This window comes from Mustela putorius, unplaced genomic scaffold, assembly GCF_011764305.1.
Source record: "Mustela putorius furo isolate JIRA1106 unplaced genomic scaffold, ASM1176430v1.1 tig00003863_pilon_pilon_pilon, whole genome shotgun sequence".
Lineage (NCBI taxonomy): Eukaryota > Metazoa > Chordata > Mammalia > Carnivora > Mustelidae > Mustela > Mustela putorius.
In genome coordinates, this window is record NW_025422015.1 from 16,556,899 (window position 1) to 16,574,519 (window position 17,621).

General features: G+C 40.8%; 1 long non-coding RNA gene across 1 annotated transcript; it reads left to right on the plus strand.

Moving 5' to 3' along the window:
- Nucleotides 1-743: 743 nt before the first annotated feature.
- LOC101691262 lies at nt 744-16,306 on the plus strand. Its single transcript, XR_198566.3, has 3 exons — nt 744-847; nt 4,307-4,449; nt 15,728-16,306. It is a non-coding gene; the product is annotated as an uncharacterized LOC101691262 (long non-coding RNA).
- The last annotated feature ends 1,315 nt before the right edge of the window (nt 16,307-17,621 follow it).

Here is a 17,621-nt window from a genome sequence, read left to right on the forward strand (position 1 = left end):
TCGCTGGCCTCAGAGAGAACTTCTCTCTCAGAACAGTCAGGAAGGCTCACTGTAGTGGCCTGAGGCTGGTGTGCCTGTGCAAACTGAAGGGGGTCTAATAGGTGTTTGGTGTCCCCAGAGTGACTCTGCTGCAGCAACTCCTCAGGCAGACCTGGAGATGACAGTCTCCCACTCTCTGGTTTCCCCCACTACCAGTGTCCTTTTGCAGAAACAGCAGAGGATCAGGAGTCCAGAAAGGGAAGTCTACTTGTTCACCTCTGCTTCGCTATGGGATTTTAGAAGTCACTTTGTCTCCCTAAGCATTCATTTTGTCAGCTCTGAAATGGAAATTATGACCTACAGCCTGACTTCACTGTAGGGTTATGGAGATCAAAACCGACTGCAAAAATGAAGTCCTTTGTAAACCAAAGCACTCTGCTCACCTGGGTACCATCTTCCTCCGCACGCTCCGTCTTCCCAGGATGATTTATGCACAGGGGGCCCTTGGACACATCTTGGGACATTGCTGGTGGCCCTGACACTTGGGTCTGGTTGACTTGTCGTGGGGTTTTAAGACCCGCTAGGAGCCTCTGCTTGTAACATTTCTTACAAAGCTTTCTGTCTGAGGCTTCCATTTTTTGGCATCTGTAAAACAAATGTATGATGTGTGCCTTGAGGCCTGTAAGTAAAAAAAAACCACATCCCTCTTATCTCTGTTCTGAGAAGGAGGTCAAGTTACAGGTCCTATGAGAAGGGAACTTCTTGGTTCCTGTTCTTGCTGAGGCTGAGGCTTCAACTGCTAAACCACCCCAGAGGTACACGATGGGGCTAACCAAGGGGTCACCCTGGCAGCCTGTGTGCAAAGCAGGTAACTCCACTGCACTTCAGTGATTTGTGAGCTGAAGAAGCCATTCCTTTGTGGCAGTGAAGGGAGAAGGGGCGGGAAGCCAGAGAGCAGATGAGGAGACGGAGCTGGGAGGGAGTCTTGGTGGTGGCAGAGGCCTGTTTGGGCTGGGGTTCCGAGGACAGTAAGTGGCTGAGAAGGAAGTGGGGCTGGCTGCCTGCATTCTGCTTTGAACCTTTATACTCCTCATTCCCTTCTCTCATGACTTCCTCTCACTGCTTTTTCTGCTTTCGTATGTCATGTTCTCAGCCACTTAAAGATTGTTATTATTTGTTCTCTAGGGAGGGTGAGAGGCAAGCAAACCTTTCTTGCTCCACCTAAAGACTCTGTGTTCTTGCCTGGACAGCTAAGAAGGCTCAGGGGTTACTCATGCCGTGTGTTACCACCTTCAGGTTCTCTGTGGGGAGAGATGGTGGGAAGGGTGCTAACTTGGTCAGAAAATGCAAGCCTTACTGGCTATGTGTTTGAAAGGGGCTCTGTTACCTGCCCCAGGCCCTGGGAACCTGAGATTACACTGTGCTTGGTTCCTTACTTCTCCTTGACCTGGTACAAGGTTCTACACTGGGATGAGGCCTCTTGACCCTGAAGTCAGTCTCAAGATGTAGAAGAAAAAAAAAAATCACTCCTATTTCAGTTTTATGAGGGGTTTTAGAAAGTTCTAAGCCAACAACTGATTTTTTGTTGTTGTTGTTATTGTTTTTGTGTTTATTTTTTTTTCCTACAAAAGGAGATTGAGTTTCAGAGAAAGTACCGTCACATAAGGTTAAGCAGGTTTGTCACTGCTCAATTCTAGGGGATTCCAGTTGCACTGTTGTCATTATAGACTTTTTTGCTTTGTTTTTTCTTTCCCCTGTCGGTAGTACAGTGTCTTGAGGAAAGGATGATTGTCCTTGGTGTGCATGAGGACACTGTGGGGATTAGCAGCTATGTTGCTCCAGGAAAAAAATTGATTTATTCAGAGAATAATAAGAAGGAAAACATTCCTTACACACTGCCATTCTACTTGCCTGGTTGAAGCCTTTCAAACTATGACTTACTGAGAATTTTCTACATAGGTACTGTTATCATCCCTATTTCACACATTGGGAAAATGAGATGCAAAGAGACCAAGCAATTTTCTAAAGGTGGCAGAACAAGTAAATGACAAAAGCATAATTTGAACCTAAATAGTCTGGCTCTAGTGCCTACATGCATAATCACCTCAGTTATCAAGACCATATCTTTATTTTAGTAAGGACATTATCAACCCAGAGAAACCTCTGGTGGACTAATTTGAGGAAAGATGGATAATCACCTATGATTCCTGCCTTATTCTAAGTTACCCAGAAAACAGAATAGAATAGGCATGTATGGCATGGCTGTATCCCTTACCCTCAACCCCTTACTTTTAGCTCCAGACTTGGTCTTGGTTTGCATGTTTCATAGGTCTGGCCACAGCATCAGAGAATATAGCAGTTTTTCCATTATACTCAGTTTTCTTTTAATGATGGACATAATAGTTACATTTAAACAATTATTTACAATGTACCTTCACATTTATTTATGCCTTTGAACATCATAACAACCTAGGTATGGAAAGCATTATTATACCATTTTATAAACAGGAAACCAAAATTCAGAAAAATTTCCCAAGGGATAGAGGTGGAGATTATTCTCAATCTGGGTGTCCCGGCTCTGAATTCTATGTTCTTTATACTACGTTCTATCAGGATATCTATATTGATGTGTATATGTTACCCAACTCTGTAAGTATTTTAAATTTTCTTTTGATTGAAAACTGTGATTTTGAAAAGCGCTTTGCTGAATACAAGTGAGGATTTCTGTGTGAGTTTTGTCAGGTTTGCTAGGGTAACAAAGATCCAGTCTATGGGGATATATTGAGGACACTGGCTTTGGGGTGACTTGACGTTACTGCCATCAGGACTCTCTAGGAAATGAAATGTCCCACTCTATCTATTCATTGATTTTATGTGCTTATATGATCATTTCCCAAAACTTCAAGACTCATTATTTTATGGACTGGGTAGGACCTTTGTGAAATTTCCCCTATTTTCTCTCAAGGCATTTCAGGTTACTCACTAGCCTTTGCATCGACTTTTGTGATTTCATATACAGTGGTCTCAACAGCACAGAAAGAAATTTCCACAGAGGAAGCCCTCAGTAATAGGGCAAACACCTGCAATGCCCAGGCATGCGAGTGACTAAGCCATCAAGGTGTGTTTCAAATCCAGTCTTCAACCAGGAACTTAAAACTCCCTGTAGACTTTCAAATCTGCTAGGTCGGCATCCCCCTCCAGTCTGCTACAGATATGTTCATCAAGGAGCTGGAAGGCACAACACTGGAAAGCACATAGGTTCTTAGGAATAAAAAAGCAAATTTTATGACCTTCCCAGTTTAGAAGTGACTTGGTCATTAATTGATCTCCCCCTCTCATCCCTCTCAATTTTATGGAATGCCCTTGTCCGCCTACTTTTGTCTCGCATCTAACCACATATTCCTGAAGAAATAAAAAATGCCATGTAGTCCTTTTATAACTTCATTTCTTCTCTGAGACTTAATTGGGATGCAACTCACTGGTACTCTAATAGAAGGTATCTGAAGAAACTTCCAGAGTATTCAGGAAATGCTGTTTTAGTAACTAAAAAATTATAGTAATGCAGCATTATTTAAGTGTTTTTAGCTTGAAGTGATTTATACTTCATCATAAATATACATTCATCATAAAAAAGCATATTTCTTCTCTGACAAGGATGCCTCTTTGTGACCCACAGTCAATCATTTAAGCTACCTCCCTCCAACTTCCTCCACTACCAAAAGAAAAAAAAAAAAAGGTGCCAGGCATGTCAATTGATTTTGTGATAAGGAAGGTGACCGAGTTCTTATTTATAATATATCCTGAATATCAAAAGCCATATATATGTACATATATAATATATACACAACAAAATTAGTAACATTCGGTAGCATTTGGTGTAACCTATCAAATTAGTGACCTTGAATTACTATGACTCATCCCCTGTATTATACTCAATAAAGTCATTCTCAAAAATGAAAGTAACATAAAATAAAGCATTGACCCAACATTTTGACCACACAGCAAACTGAAAGAGGACTAAAGGAAAAATGTGGTTTCAGTAGACACAAAATAACTAAAGGGCAATCTTCAGGAAGACATTCTGAGTGCCTCTGAGACTCCACTTTCCCGGACAGCCCCACTTTGCCCAACTTATGCAAGTTCTATGAGGTGAACCAGCTCTCTGCTCAGGCAGGCAGAAAACCCTGAGGAGGTTTGGGTGGGAAATCTTTGGAGGAAAAGAAGCGCCAGTGACCAGGAAAGGAATGATTTTAGGAATCGGATATGCTAAGGGGAGGAGCAAATGCCTTGGGGCAAAATGCTTTTTTTAAAATTTTTACTTCTTCAGAACTTACTTGTCATGACGGATGATGATGGATGGTCCCTGAGCTCAGTCATGCTCCTCATGGAACAGGACACATTGTAAAAATGCATCTCAGAAAACATCTTTCTTCAAAAAGCAGCTTTGAACCCTAGAACACATTTAGCATGGTAAGTGAAAATAAACAAAACAAGACGTTCGATAGAAGCCCTGTGACCCACTGTTAAGGAACCAAAACCCACAAGCACAAGACACGAGTCACTATGAGGCAAACAACAGTTTGTTGGTGAGCTCAGAGGCTATTCTTGGGCAGTTACAGTTGGACCACTGCCCACTGCTGTGACTGACCTAGTGCGCTGAATGCCTGCTCTAGTCATGAATGGGGTAAGCAGGTGGGTGTGCACACATGTTTGCTTTTTGCATCAATTCCAACTCCTTCCTCATCTTTTAGGGTAGGAATGAGAAAGAGGCTACGAAGGGTTACTGAAACTCTCCCCCCATGCACACGCACACAAACACACACATAGAGTAAATTTAGAGAGTCAGCAGGGAAAAAATGTTGTAGACTTGTTAAAATCCAAGAGACTTTTGTGTGGAGAAGAATGTTCATTCCCATTTACACTTTGTTGAAAGTTTAATTTATTAATCTTCTGTATTTATTTAAAATTAACTTTTAAAAGCAAGTGGCACTCCTTTAAATATTTACATACTTCTTGTACAAATAATAAAAAAATATAACTCCCTAGGGGCACCTTGGTGGTGCAGTCTGTTAAGTATCCAACCCTTGGTTTTAGCTCAGGTCCTGATCTCAGGGTCATGAGATTGAGCCCAGCATCAGGCTCCACACTTAGCGTGGAGTCTGCTTGAGATTCTGGCTGTCTCGCCCAGTCTAAAATAAATAGATCTTAAAAAAACATTTAAAAATATAACTCCTTAGGGACGCCTGGGTGGCTCAGTTGGTTAAGCGGCTGCCTTCGGCTCAGGTCATGATCCCAGCGTCCTGGGATCGAGTCCCACATCGGGCTCCTTGCTCGGCAGGGAGCCTGCTTCTCCCTTTGCCTCTAGCCTGCCACTCTGTCTGCCTGTGCTTGCGCTCTGTATCTCTCTCTATATATATAACAAATAAATAAAAATCTTTAAAAAATATATATATAACTCCTTAAACTGCTATACATTGATTTTAAACTTAAATGTATCTGAAATCATACATAAAGTATGTCAGATTTCTTTAATAACTCTCTGTAATAGGCTCCATTTTGAACACCCAAGGATTTCAGGTCCTAATTCCTAAAACCTAAATGTTACCTTGTAAGGAAAAAGGATCTTTGCTGATTTGATTGAGTGTCTTGATATGGGGAAATTATTATGGATTATCTGACGAGACCTCAATCCAATCACAAGCGTCCTTATGAAAGATAGTGGGAGATCACAGAGACACGCAGAAGAGGAGGAACCCATGTGACCACAGAAGCAGAAATTGGAGCAATGTGTTCCTAATGTGGTCCCCCCGTGTCAAGGAATGCTTGCAATCTCCAGAAGGTGGAGGAGGCAGGGGATCGATTTTCTCATAGAGCTCCTGGAGCAACCAAACCTTGATTTTGGACTTCTGCCCTCTTCCAGAGCTATGAGCAAATAAATTTCTTTTGTTTGAAGCTACCAAGCTTGTGGCAGTTTGTTATGCAGACACGGGAAATTAATATGCTATTAAACACATTAAGAAGCAAACAAAACAACATAAAGTGTCACTGTGATTACAAAACCCTTCAAAAATCTTCTCAATTATTCTTGATTAAAAAGTGCAATAGATTTTACTTTGCTTCTTAATTTTTTCTTTTTAGGCTTTCCCTAAGTCTACCTACCTAGGTTTTTTAGCAATTATACTGTCCCAGGTATAAAGATTTTCAGATCAGCTGAATCTTCCTTAACTTGGGTGGGTTATTGGACCTGGTTGTACAAGCCAAGGTGATTCAAACCTGAGCCACTATTCAGACTGAGGCTTTTCTGTGATAGTGCTCTCTGGTTTCATCACAGGATTTTACTCACCTTTCCTACTACATTTAGTTTTTTGGTTTTTGCTTTTGCAACTTGAGGCCTTTAAGATCTTATGGCCTATGACTGTAACATAGTGACCTCATCTGTAGAATAATTATATATGTCTTACTGCTAGTTAATTATACCAGTAAGGAAAATATAGCAGAATCATTTTCTTGGATGGTCAATTAGCTCTCTTTTTAATGATCTTAGAATGCCCTTCTTGAGATAGATTCTGAACTGATTTTTATACATGCCTCCTTGCTCTCAACTGTTTCTGCTTAGTGGTTATATAAGACCAGAGGCAGTGAATGGCTCTTCCTGTCACTAATACAACTCCTGGCCTCCCTGGACAATGTGCTCACCCACAGTTGTCTCCCCCTGGTCCTCACTGCACTTCTATGAAGTCACTAAAGGTGTAAGCATGTTCCACCACAAACAAGAGTGAGGGCATTGGGTCTATGACAGGAGGGCTTTCCACCCTCCTCATCCTGGTGTGTTGACTCTGCTTGTGTCCCTTGCTTCATGAATCATAGATGTCATGCTCCAGATGTTGTTCAGGAGGAATTGTAAAGATGGACAACTGCCCCTGTGGCTACCCATCCATCATGAAGGAAAAGCTTTCCCAGAATGTGCTCCCTCAACAAAACCTTCCACGTTTCCTCTCAATGGCCGAAAAGAAGTCATAGGAACTCCTGGTGTCAGAGGAGACTGGGGGCAGGTGTTTAGAATTTCTAGTCTCTACTAGAGTGAGGCAAACAAGGGGGAAGTGTTGGGAAGGGTGATTGATTAACCAGCCTCTCACCTGCCACACAAATTCTGTGTGCACATTTGCTTTATGCTTCTCTCTATAGATAGACCTCCTTTTTCTGCTTCACCATATATATATATATATATATATATATATATATATATATATATATGTATATACGTGTGTGTGTGTGTGTGTGTGTGTGTGTGTGTGGCTAAAAATGTCTACGTTAGCTCTAGAGAACCTCCCAACCCAGGGGCCTCTTTCTCAATTTCTCAATTTCTTCTACAAGATTCACTATCCTCTTGGGCTCTGCCTTGGAAAGTGTTATTGGAAGTCTCTTAAACATGTCTTTACCATTCTCCATGTAAAGCTTGACCATAGGAGGGACCAAATTTCACCACCAGCTATCTTATTTGTATGAAGTATCCTGTCTTATTCTCTCTGAATCTCTTCCACTGGCTGTTCACTGGTAAATCTTCATTTCCTTTTTGGGTAAAAAGGGAGATCAATCGACTGTCATTCCTACTATTCTGTGAAAGTTAGTGCAAATTCCAAATATGGTTCTTGATCACTGAAGTTTAGCTCTTAGAATTCCTTGGAACCCATTGATTTCTCTCAACAAATCTGGTACTTACAAATAAAAAGTCCTTTGGCTTTCAGATGGTTGTGCCTATTCTTCATTAAAGAAACACAGTTGCAATTTTTACAGACATCTTTCTTTTAGGCTGGTTGTTTTCCCTGACAGCAGCTCATATGGAAAGTAGCATTGCTATTTGAAAAGTATGGGAAAGTGTAGGATAAAAGCAACCAAGAGCACACAGGTCAATGCAAAACACTGTTCTCCCATTCACACACTCAGTCACATTACCTTACATGTGTTTCATGTATGCTAACCTCTTCTATCTGCATAAATAAGGAGGTCCCCGATGGCAGCATGGGGATCTTACCAGAACAGAATTGACGAATTTTCCTTAAATCAGTTTATCATTATCAATGCCAGGCCAGCTTGAATATCATTAGATGTGTCAAGAAAAATAAAACTCTGAGGGACCTCTCTCTCTTTCTATTCTTTCTGGAAGAAAGGATTTTAACTATACCATCACAAGATGTGAACCTGTAAAGCAACCTTTTATCTAGAATCAAGGACTATGTGCTATAAGGGTTTTGTTGATTTGAAAACCATGGTTCTGATATTGCAACTGAAACATCATTTGTTTCTATCAGGTTTTGCTGACCACAGAGAACTTATAGTTTTTACTGATCCAATCCTTGTGTATCAATAAAAGTAGTTTAAGGGGTACCTGGGTGGCTCATTTGGTTAAGTGTCTGCCTTAAGTCTGGGTCATGATCCTAGGGTCTTCAGATCGAATCCTGCATCAGGCTCCCTGTTCAGTGGGGAGTTTGCTTCTGTCTTTCCACCCCCACTTGCGTCCGCTCTCTCTCTCTCTCTCTCTCTCTAGCTTAAATAAATATATAAAGTCTTATAAAAAATATAACTTATCAGCCATTTAAATAAAAGATTTCAAGATCTACTTTCATGAAAACAGCAAGTATCACTTGTTATTAGTATTAAATTTTTTTTCTATTTGGTAAAACCGAATTTGACATTTTACATCATGCAAGTCTCCATTACAGTTTATAGAAATATTCTCTCCCGGGAGTAGTCCTAATCTCCAGACTGTATGTCCAGCTGTCCACTTGGCATCTCCACTTGCATGTCGGACCATCTTGACACCAACCATTCCAATCCTCCTCTTTATCATCATAGTAATAGGACTACCATTCTGCCTGTGGCTCAAGTCTAATAGTTAGGAATCAGTCCTGATCTCTTTAGCTCCCTTATATCCATTCTTTGGGAAGTCCTGTTAGCTCTAACTCCAAAATATATCCTCAATCCAACCACATATCACCCATTCTACTGCTAACAGGCTAGGCCCAGAAGCTACTGTGCCTTAGCAGAACTGTTCCAGCAGTCTCCTAATTGGTCTGCTTAGTTTCATACTCTCTCCACCCATGGATCCTCCCCTTCTTTTTTCATAATCACACAGAATGCTTTTTTAATTAATTTAAAATCTTGTTTAAAAGATTTTATTTATTTGTTTGACATAGAGAGAAAGAGGCAGAGAGACAGGCAGAGAGAGGTGGGGAAGCAGGCTCCCTGCTGAGCAGAGAGCCCAATATGGGGCCCGAGACCACGACCCGAACCAAAGGCAGAGGCTTTAACCCACTGAGCCACCCAGGCGCCCCCAGAATGCTCTTTTTAAAGATTGTATTTAATCATATCACTCCCTCATTTAAATCTCTCCCATAATCTCCCATTGCAATTAAAATAGAATCTAAATTCTGTTGGAGCCCAAGGGCTTCCCTGAGCTGGTCCCACCAATGCCTTGGACCTAATCTTACACCCCTCTTCCCATCACTCACGGCCTTCTCTTTGTCTATGGAAAATGCACAATTTATTCTAGTTTCATAGTGCTCTCTTTTTTTTGTCATTTCCTTTGGTTAGAATGCTCTGTCCAAAGATCTCGGCCTACTCTAGCTTCCTTTATCATCATCCAAGACTCAGAGACAATGCCACCTCTTCAGAATACCCTTCCTGACTACTTAGCTACAGTGACTAGCCTTTGCTGCAAGGCACTCTCTACACTTTGACTATTTTTAATAGGGAATATGACTACCTGAATCTCTCCTTATCTCTTCTTCCTAACTCCCTCCCTGTCTTCTCTCTTTACTTCTTCTTTTCCTACTTGTTTTTTGGCTGTTTGCCCTGTCACAGCATAAAGGTCACTAAGATAAAGATTTCTCTGATTTCCCACCATAATCCTAGCCCCTAGAATAGTTCCTGATTCATTGTAGGTGCTCAATTAATAAATGCCACTTATTGAGTGGTTTCTGTATACTGGGCACTGTAGTAGGTTCATTAGATATTTATGCCTATTTCTCAAAACAAGCTTTGGAAGATTTAAGTGTACATAACTTGAAGCACAGAAAGGTTATGTGACATAGCTAATTAATGTTAAACTAAGCTGAATCCAGAAGATTGATTTCAAAATCCATGGGTTTTTAATGTTTGTTTGTTTTTATTCAATATTGCTTCACTCTACTTGATTTTCAGGCTCTGCATTTGTGATCAAGCATCACTGTGTTTGTTTTTCATATTTGATTTTGCCAAAAATTGCCTTTTTACAGTTATTGATATCTAGTGTCATTTTTGCTAAGATTGATATTAAAAAGCTCACTCAGCTTTTAGATTATTTTCCTTCATAGGTATAAGGCAATTTTTAATCAAATATAATGAAACTGATGTGAATTAGTATCATGGAAATGAGTTTTTTCTGAGACCTTAGTAGATACTGATAGTGGTAATTCATAGTTTTTTCTTCCTTAATCAATTTCTTTGCGGCTGGCTCTTTTACTGTCATTACATCAGCTTGTATGTTTGCTTCCCCCTTACTCCATGTAGCTTTTAATTTTCTATTTCAGTTTACACAGAACATCAATTTATAGACCTCAGATCCTTTTTTAAAATGGGTGTGGGTAGTGAGAGGGGGCGGAAGTATAAACCAAAATAAATGCATGCATTTGGAAAAGTCCTTGCAATTCACTGACGTCATTCTGTACATCTTAAAGCTGAACAATGAGAGTGGGAGAAGCTTGTGATGAGTCAGGAGGACAGCAAGCCCTGGGCTGACTGCATGGAGGGCAAATATTCCTGATTTGGGTTTCACGTCCTGGCTGTATTTTTATACCTTTCATGGTGGAGCAAATCCAGACGCTAGTAGGAATTACCCAAGATCCATGGCAAAAAGTGCAGATGTATGTCCATCGGCCTTCCCCCATCACTCTCTTTGCCTTCAGATACCAACAGACTCCCCAGAATCTTCTCAGTTTACCCATCCCTGTCATAAGCTGGTGGATGATACCTGGGAATCCAGGCTCCCAGCTGCTCCCAGGTGCCTGAATTAGTTGTTGTATCTCTTAGGGGTCAAGGGGACCAGAGAATAGAGAAAGAGGAAATATGGAAGACCTAAGACTTACTCATTAGTTTGAAAAAAACCTAGGAGACCACACCATGGGCTCCTGAAATAGCCCCTACTACAACTTCCTTATCTTACAAGGGATCCTGTCCCTTTGCCATTCTTCTGTCTTTATGGTCAGCCTCTTGGCACCAGCTCACATTCTCCTTTACCTGTGCTTCCTGAGTACTACCTTTGTCCTTCTACCGTCTACCTCTTACCTTCTCAGGTAGTACCTGAGTACTACCTTCTGTGTAGTACCTTTGTCCTGCCTCATCTCACTCACACATCAACCTGCCCTGACCCTCTAAGGTTCCTGTTGCTCAGGGGCTGAGTATCTCTGGCCTTGTCTTCTTCTGTGAGGGCATGAAAAGAGATCAGTCTGCCCATCTGCACTTTTTCACTGAAATTCACCTTCCCTTTTATACATGCCATTCCTATCCTGACCATTTGGCTTTAAAAAGATAAAAATTAGTTCTCTAACATCAACAGCGCTCATGCACCCCCCAGTCAGCAAATGTTAGAGATCTGCTGAGATTTTAGTGTCTGTCGCCAAGAAATTTTATTTCATGCATAATGTATTGTGCAAAAAGAAAGTGGGGTGTTCCTGCACCTGCACTTTACAGTTTCGGAGCCTCAAGAAGTTACAGTTTACCTGTACTTGTTGATGCTCAGTCCACACTGAAAGAAAGTCTGCACCATTCAAAATTGCTCCCAACCATAAAATTCTGCTTAAAGATGTTTTTCTTTTTTAATTGAGGTAGTTAGGTCACATAATAATCTTACAAAAATGTTTAATAACTTTTGTTATGATTTATTAAAAGTAAAGTTTAATATGCATTAATCTGCTCATTAATCTCCAAGTTTAGGTGAATAATTACCATCTCTATGCACTAACTTGAAATTTTATAATTTTTTAGTTCCAAAAGGAGAAAAATAAACCAAGTTGTTAGAAAGTTAAGGGTAATGTAAACTTCACCCCAATTAAATTATTTTCAGTATTTCTAGACGTTTTAGGTGACAGACTTTTAAAAAAATAAATGTTACAAAAGTATAGTTTTATATTTCATAAATCTTAACATTCTTATAGTATAATAATATTATCAATATTGGGTGATTGGAAGCAACATATTTGTTATGTAAAACAAGACTGTATTTCTCAGAGTAATTTCTTTATTGAACATAAATATAATTTTTCCCCAACAATTCCAGAGCATATTCTGGCAGGTTAGCCTGCTTTTTGTCATACTCTTATGAGTATTTTCCAAGGACAGTAAATATACCTTGAAAACATGATTTGTGATGACTATTTGCTATTTGATTAAATGCTGTTCCATAATTTTATTGCTGTCTCATGAGATTTTGGTTGGTTCTTATTTTTTCACATTTAAAAATTAGCATTATGGTTTCTTGATTTATTGAGAAAAACTTGTTTTTCCCTGACCTGGAAGGGTAACAATCAAGTTAAGGCTAAGTTTAAATATCTGCTGCTGGATGCTTCAGTCCTTCGGTATTTGTCTTGTGGATGGCATGAGGAGTTTTTGGCTTTAAGTTTCCTGACAGCTTTGGTCTACTGCTTCTTTTCTTCCTGACTGATACTCTGACGACCTGACCACAACTGGGCCAGGATAGATAAGAAACAGGCCCAGTTAGGCTCCAAGTGGCCAAGACCAAGCTGGAGGTGAGGTTCAGCCTGTCTTCTTGGGGCTGAGTATCTCTGGCCTTGTCTTCTTCTGTGAGGGCATGAAAAGAGATCAGTCTGCCCAGAAGCTCTGGACCTTCTTTTCCCATTGGATAGCTGGCTTCCCACTTCTTCCTTAGATCAGTCCTCATCTGATACTATAGTGTGATGGCTTCGTTTCTTTTACTTCTAGTAGCTGCATAGACAAATCTGATATTGTGATTTACAATAGGATGTAGATGTTTGGTCTTTGACCCCATTCCAGGCAAGGAGCTCCTAAAACCCCTGGAATTTTTTAAGTGGTAAGAGAAATAGAGTTGTCTTTTGTTATGTTAACGAGGGGGCTGGTTGTCTGGAGACAACCAAGTAATTAGAAGGGTGGAACACAGTCCTACTGGCCCTGACTTACAGGGAGGGGAAAGGGGCTTGAAATTGAGCTCAGTCACCAATGGCCAATAATTTACTCAACCATGCCTATGTAATGAAGCCTCCATAAAAATTCAGAAGGACATGGCTCAGAGACCTTCAGTGCTGGTGAACACATGGAGATTTGGGGAGAGCGGTACACCTGGAGAGTTCATGGAAGCTCACAACCTTCCCGCATACCTTGCCCTATGCATCTCTTCCATCTGTCTGTTCCTGAGTTACACTGTTTTATAATAAACCAGTAGTCTAGTAAGTAAAATGTTTCTGAATTCTGTGAACTGCTCTTGCAAAGTAATTGAACTCAAGGATGAGGCTGTTAAAATCTCCAATCGATGGCCATTTGGGCTAAAACACATATGACAAGCTGGCTGGCAGTTGGCATTTGAGTGGGCGAAGGGCAAGATCTTGTAGAACCCAACCTTTAACTTGTGCGATCTGACATCATCTCCCGGTAGACAGTATGAGACTTGAGTGGGATTGTAGGACACCTACTTGGTGTCAGAGAATTATTTGGTGGTAGGGGGAAGAAACCCACACACTTTAATTAGTGGGAATCAGAGTCTTAACAACCTAGACTTGTTTCAATACTACAGTCCATGTTGGGCTTTTACATTCCATCCCCAGAACCAGATCCTGACCTGGTAGCTGGGTCCTGCTTTCTGCCAAGGAGATCCTTAATACCCACAAGCCCTGTCTGCCTCCCAGACCTGGAGGGCTGTTCCTTCACACACTGTAATTGACTCCTGGATGCTAAACTCAATGTTTTTGGTTTTTTCTCCAAATGTCCTTTTTTTGAAAAGCAGAGCTCTCTTCCAATGTCTGCAACTGCATCCTTTCTCTAAGTGCTTGTCCCACGCGGGTGACGAGGATCAGCTTCTCCTGTGAGTCATCACCCCCTTCTGATCCTGGCTCCTCTTTACTCTGTTGGCCTGTGACTCTGCCTCTCTGTGCCTCTTCTGCATCTTTATGTGGAGATAATAATAGTCCTTACCTCATAGAGTTGTGAGATGTAATAAATTAATGTGTACAAAGCTTAGAATGCTGCCACAGAAGTGTTTAATACGTCTTAGCTTTATTATCTTGGAAAATTTCTCCCCAAGCTCTGTTAGCACCAGTGATGAAATTCAGGCTGCTCTTTCCTCGGAGTCCCTACTGCAGGGATGGACAAAGGCAGGTGGGAGAAAGGTCTCGGGCTGCGGCTGCTTCTTTGTCTAGGACACTGCAAATGGCCTAACAGTCCTCCTGCCAAATTCAGAGCCAGTGGTCAATTGGGCTTCCCTTTTATCTTATTTGAAGCAACTTAATAAAAAGAAATACTCAGAAATACTTCTGAACTGTACACAATGGGACAGTAATGGGTATTTGCTAAAGGGAAAATTCCGCGTGTACAAAGGGCTTGCTTTGAGCTGTATCTCTTTAGTTGCACGTTCCAAACTCAATGTGAGGTAAGAGGAGACTGGAAAAACTATGTCAAAATTCAGTATATTATGTAAGTCTCAAGAGGTGGACCACAGAAAAAGGAATGCTGACAAGTTCATAGAAACAGAGTAGAATGGTGGTTGCCAGGGTCTGGGGAGGGAGGAGAAGTGGAGGTAAATGGAGAGATATTGGTCAAAGGGTAACAACTTTTAGTTTTAAGATGATTAAGTTCTGGGGTTAAATAATCTCTGTGGTGACTATAGTTAGCAATACTGTAGTGTAAATACCTAAAAATTTGCTAAGAGAGGGCTTAAATGTTCTCACCACACAGAAAAAAAAATGTAACACTGTGAGATGAAGGATGTATTAATCTTACTGTGGTCATCAGTCGGCAACATTTATGTGTATTATATCATAATACTGACTACTTGCTCTTATACATTATATGTCTGTTATATCCCACTAAAGCTGGGGGAGAAAAAGGCATGCTGGGAATCCTTCACAGGTGGGCCAGCAACTTGTGATCAAATTTCCAAATTTATTGGTGGCAAAATCAGTTTACTTCTGCAATGTCAGTTAATGAGCACACTGAACCAAGCCCGGTCGATGATGTTGAGGAGAGCAGGTGAATGTGTTGTCAGAGGTCAGAGTCATAGCTGAAGATGATGCACTGAAAACTAGGATGGCCTCTTCTCTGAGACATGTGAAAATTTGTCTTGTGACCCTGGAGGAAGTTATCAGCAGGGCAGTGTACTGTTATCTTCACAGTCACATCTCCATATTGAAAGAGGACAAAAAGAACAAGAAGGGATGGTTTTAATAGAGACACTATGCTGAGTGTCAGCTGGTTCCGTAGTAATCGTTTCTGACTTGTTTCACTTTCTTTCGAGCCTATGAGTCCTTCATATGTGTGCCTAAAATTCTTGTGCTGAATGAGAAAAAAATAATAATAAGGTTGTCACTGGAAGATTCTAAAAATGGACAGGAAAGATCTTTCAAGATCAAGGCATATGAAGCCTGATTAGAAGTCCCACAATGCAGGTGACCAGCGTTGGAAATGACAAGGAAGCGTGTCAAGTGGAAAAAATAACTGGTTAATTCCAATCTTCCCTTTGTGCCAGGTCTGAGGCATCACCAGAAATAGCAGCAGTGGGTCCTGGAAGCTGTGGCTGTCATTCGAATGGGACATAAACACGGGCGGAAGCAGGGATGAGGCGGCCGGTTATGCCTCATCCCTTCCAGCGCCCCCCCTTACGCACACAGGAAGTCACAGCCAGGACTGTCATCTCTTCGGACAAAGGATGATGATGTAAAAAGAGCCCGAAATGTAAAGATGGCAAATACTCACCCTTACGTCATGGAAACTGCCTGCCTGACCCTTAATCATGTTCATTCTTTTGAAACTGAACATCTCATTCTGTAATTTCCTTGGTCGTATATCCCCTTCTATTCCCTGGGAATGAGACACGCTTTCTTTTTCCCCAGCTTGGCCCCGCAAGAGTTATTTTAGAAGGCTCCTAAATCCAGTTTAAACGTGAAAAAAGGGAAGGTCTTTGAAAGAGATATTTTTGTTTGGTGTCCTTTCTTTCCTTTCTTACAAAAATAAAAGGCTTCAAGGTAAGCTAAACAATGGACTTAAATGTTGCTTTGAGATCCTGCTTGTTCTGATAATATAAAAGTTGGCTCCTCTTGTGTCCTCACTTCCGTGTTGATGTTTGCATATGCAACACATTAAAATTGTTGGTCTTTGTTAGCTATTCTTATGCATAATTTCTTCAACCGCTTTTTTAAAACTTGATTTTCTCTTACATTTGGAACATAATTCACTAACACCAAATAAATTAATAATAAATGGAAGGTTTTGAAGCTTTCTTCGTAAATATCATTAAATTTTTTTAAAATTGCTTTTTCTATATATGCCCCTTTTTAGGATTTTCAGAATTCTTTTACAATAGTTGCCTTTGATAGAGCATTCAAAGCAGTAGCATCTAATATATTTTTAACATCTGAGTTCTTGCAGAGTAATTTTCTGGATTATTTCCTTTTCATTCCTTTGACAACTTAATGCAGGCAGCCCTTGCTTTGTGCATGCTTTGTTAACTGAAACTCATTTGTATCAGAGCCATGCAAAGTGAGAGCTGTTATATGTTTGTTTGCCGTTTTAAGGTCATCAGGATTCAAACCTCACTTTTGGGAGACCAGCATGTCTTGGTATTATGATAGCAGTGTCATTTTTCTCTAAAATTATTGGAAATGAGTTAGATTGCCTTCAACAGGTATATATTTCCTCTGTTAGTACCAGCCTCTGGCTACTTTCCTAGTGCAGGACAAACACAAAGGGCTCTCTGTGCAGTTCAGAGTTCCCATCAAGGGGTTCAGCTAAAATTCCCGTCCTTGGCCAAATTCTTCCCAGTGTTCATGAAAAGAGCATGGAGAGTTTCCTCCGTGACCCACAGTCTTGTGGGTTCCCAGCCACTGACATGGTAGCCAGCTACTGCAGAGGGGCCCAGTGAATCTGTGCCACTGCCTCCAAACACTCCTTACCAGTAACCTGCCACCCATGCCAGCGTGCCCCGCTCTCTTGCCCCTACTTCACTCCCTAGTTTTCATGCCCTTGGCAGTTTATTCAAATGGAAGATAGTATTAGTGTGTACCTCATAGGGTTGTTTCAAGGGTGCAATTAAATGCCTACAATGCACTTTGCATTTTGCTAACACACAGTAAATATTCAGTGAGTGTTAGCAGTTATTACTGCCCTATAGAAGATAATTCTGAGGCTTGAACACATTCTCTAATAAGACATTAACTTTCACTTTTCAAGAGCAATTCGAAACTTCCATTCTAATCTGATCCAGGCCACTGTATTAGTTTTCTGCAGCTGCTGTAACAAATTACCATACATTTGGTGGCTTAAAATAGCACCATTGATTATCTCACAGTACTGGAGATCAGAAGTCCTACAGTCCAGGAGCCACTTAGGGCTGCATTCCTCCAGGAGGCTCAAGGGGAGAATCC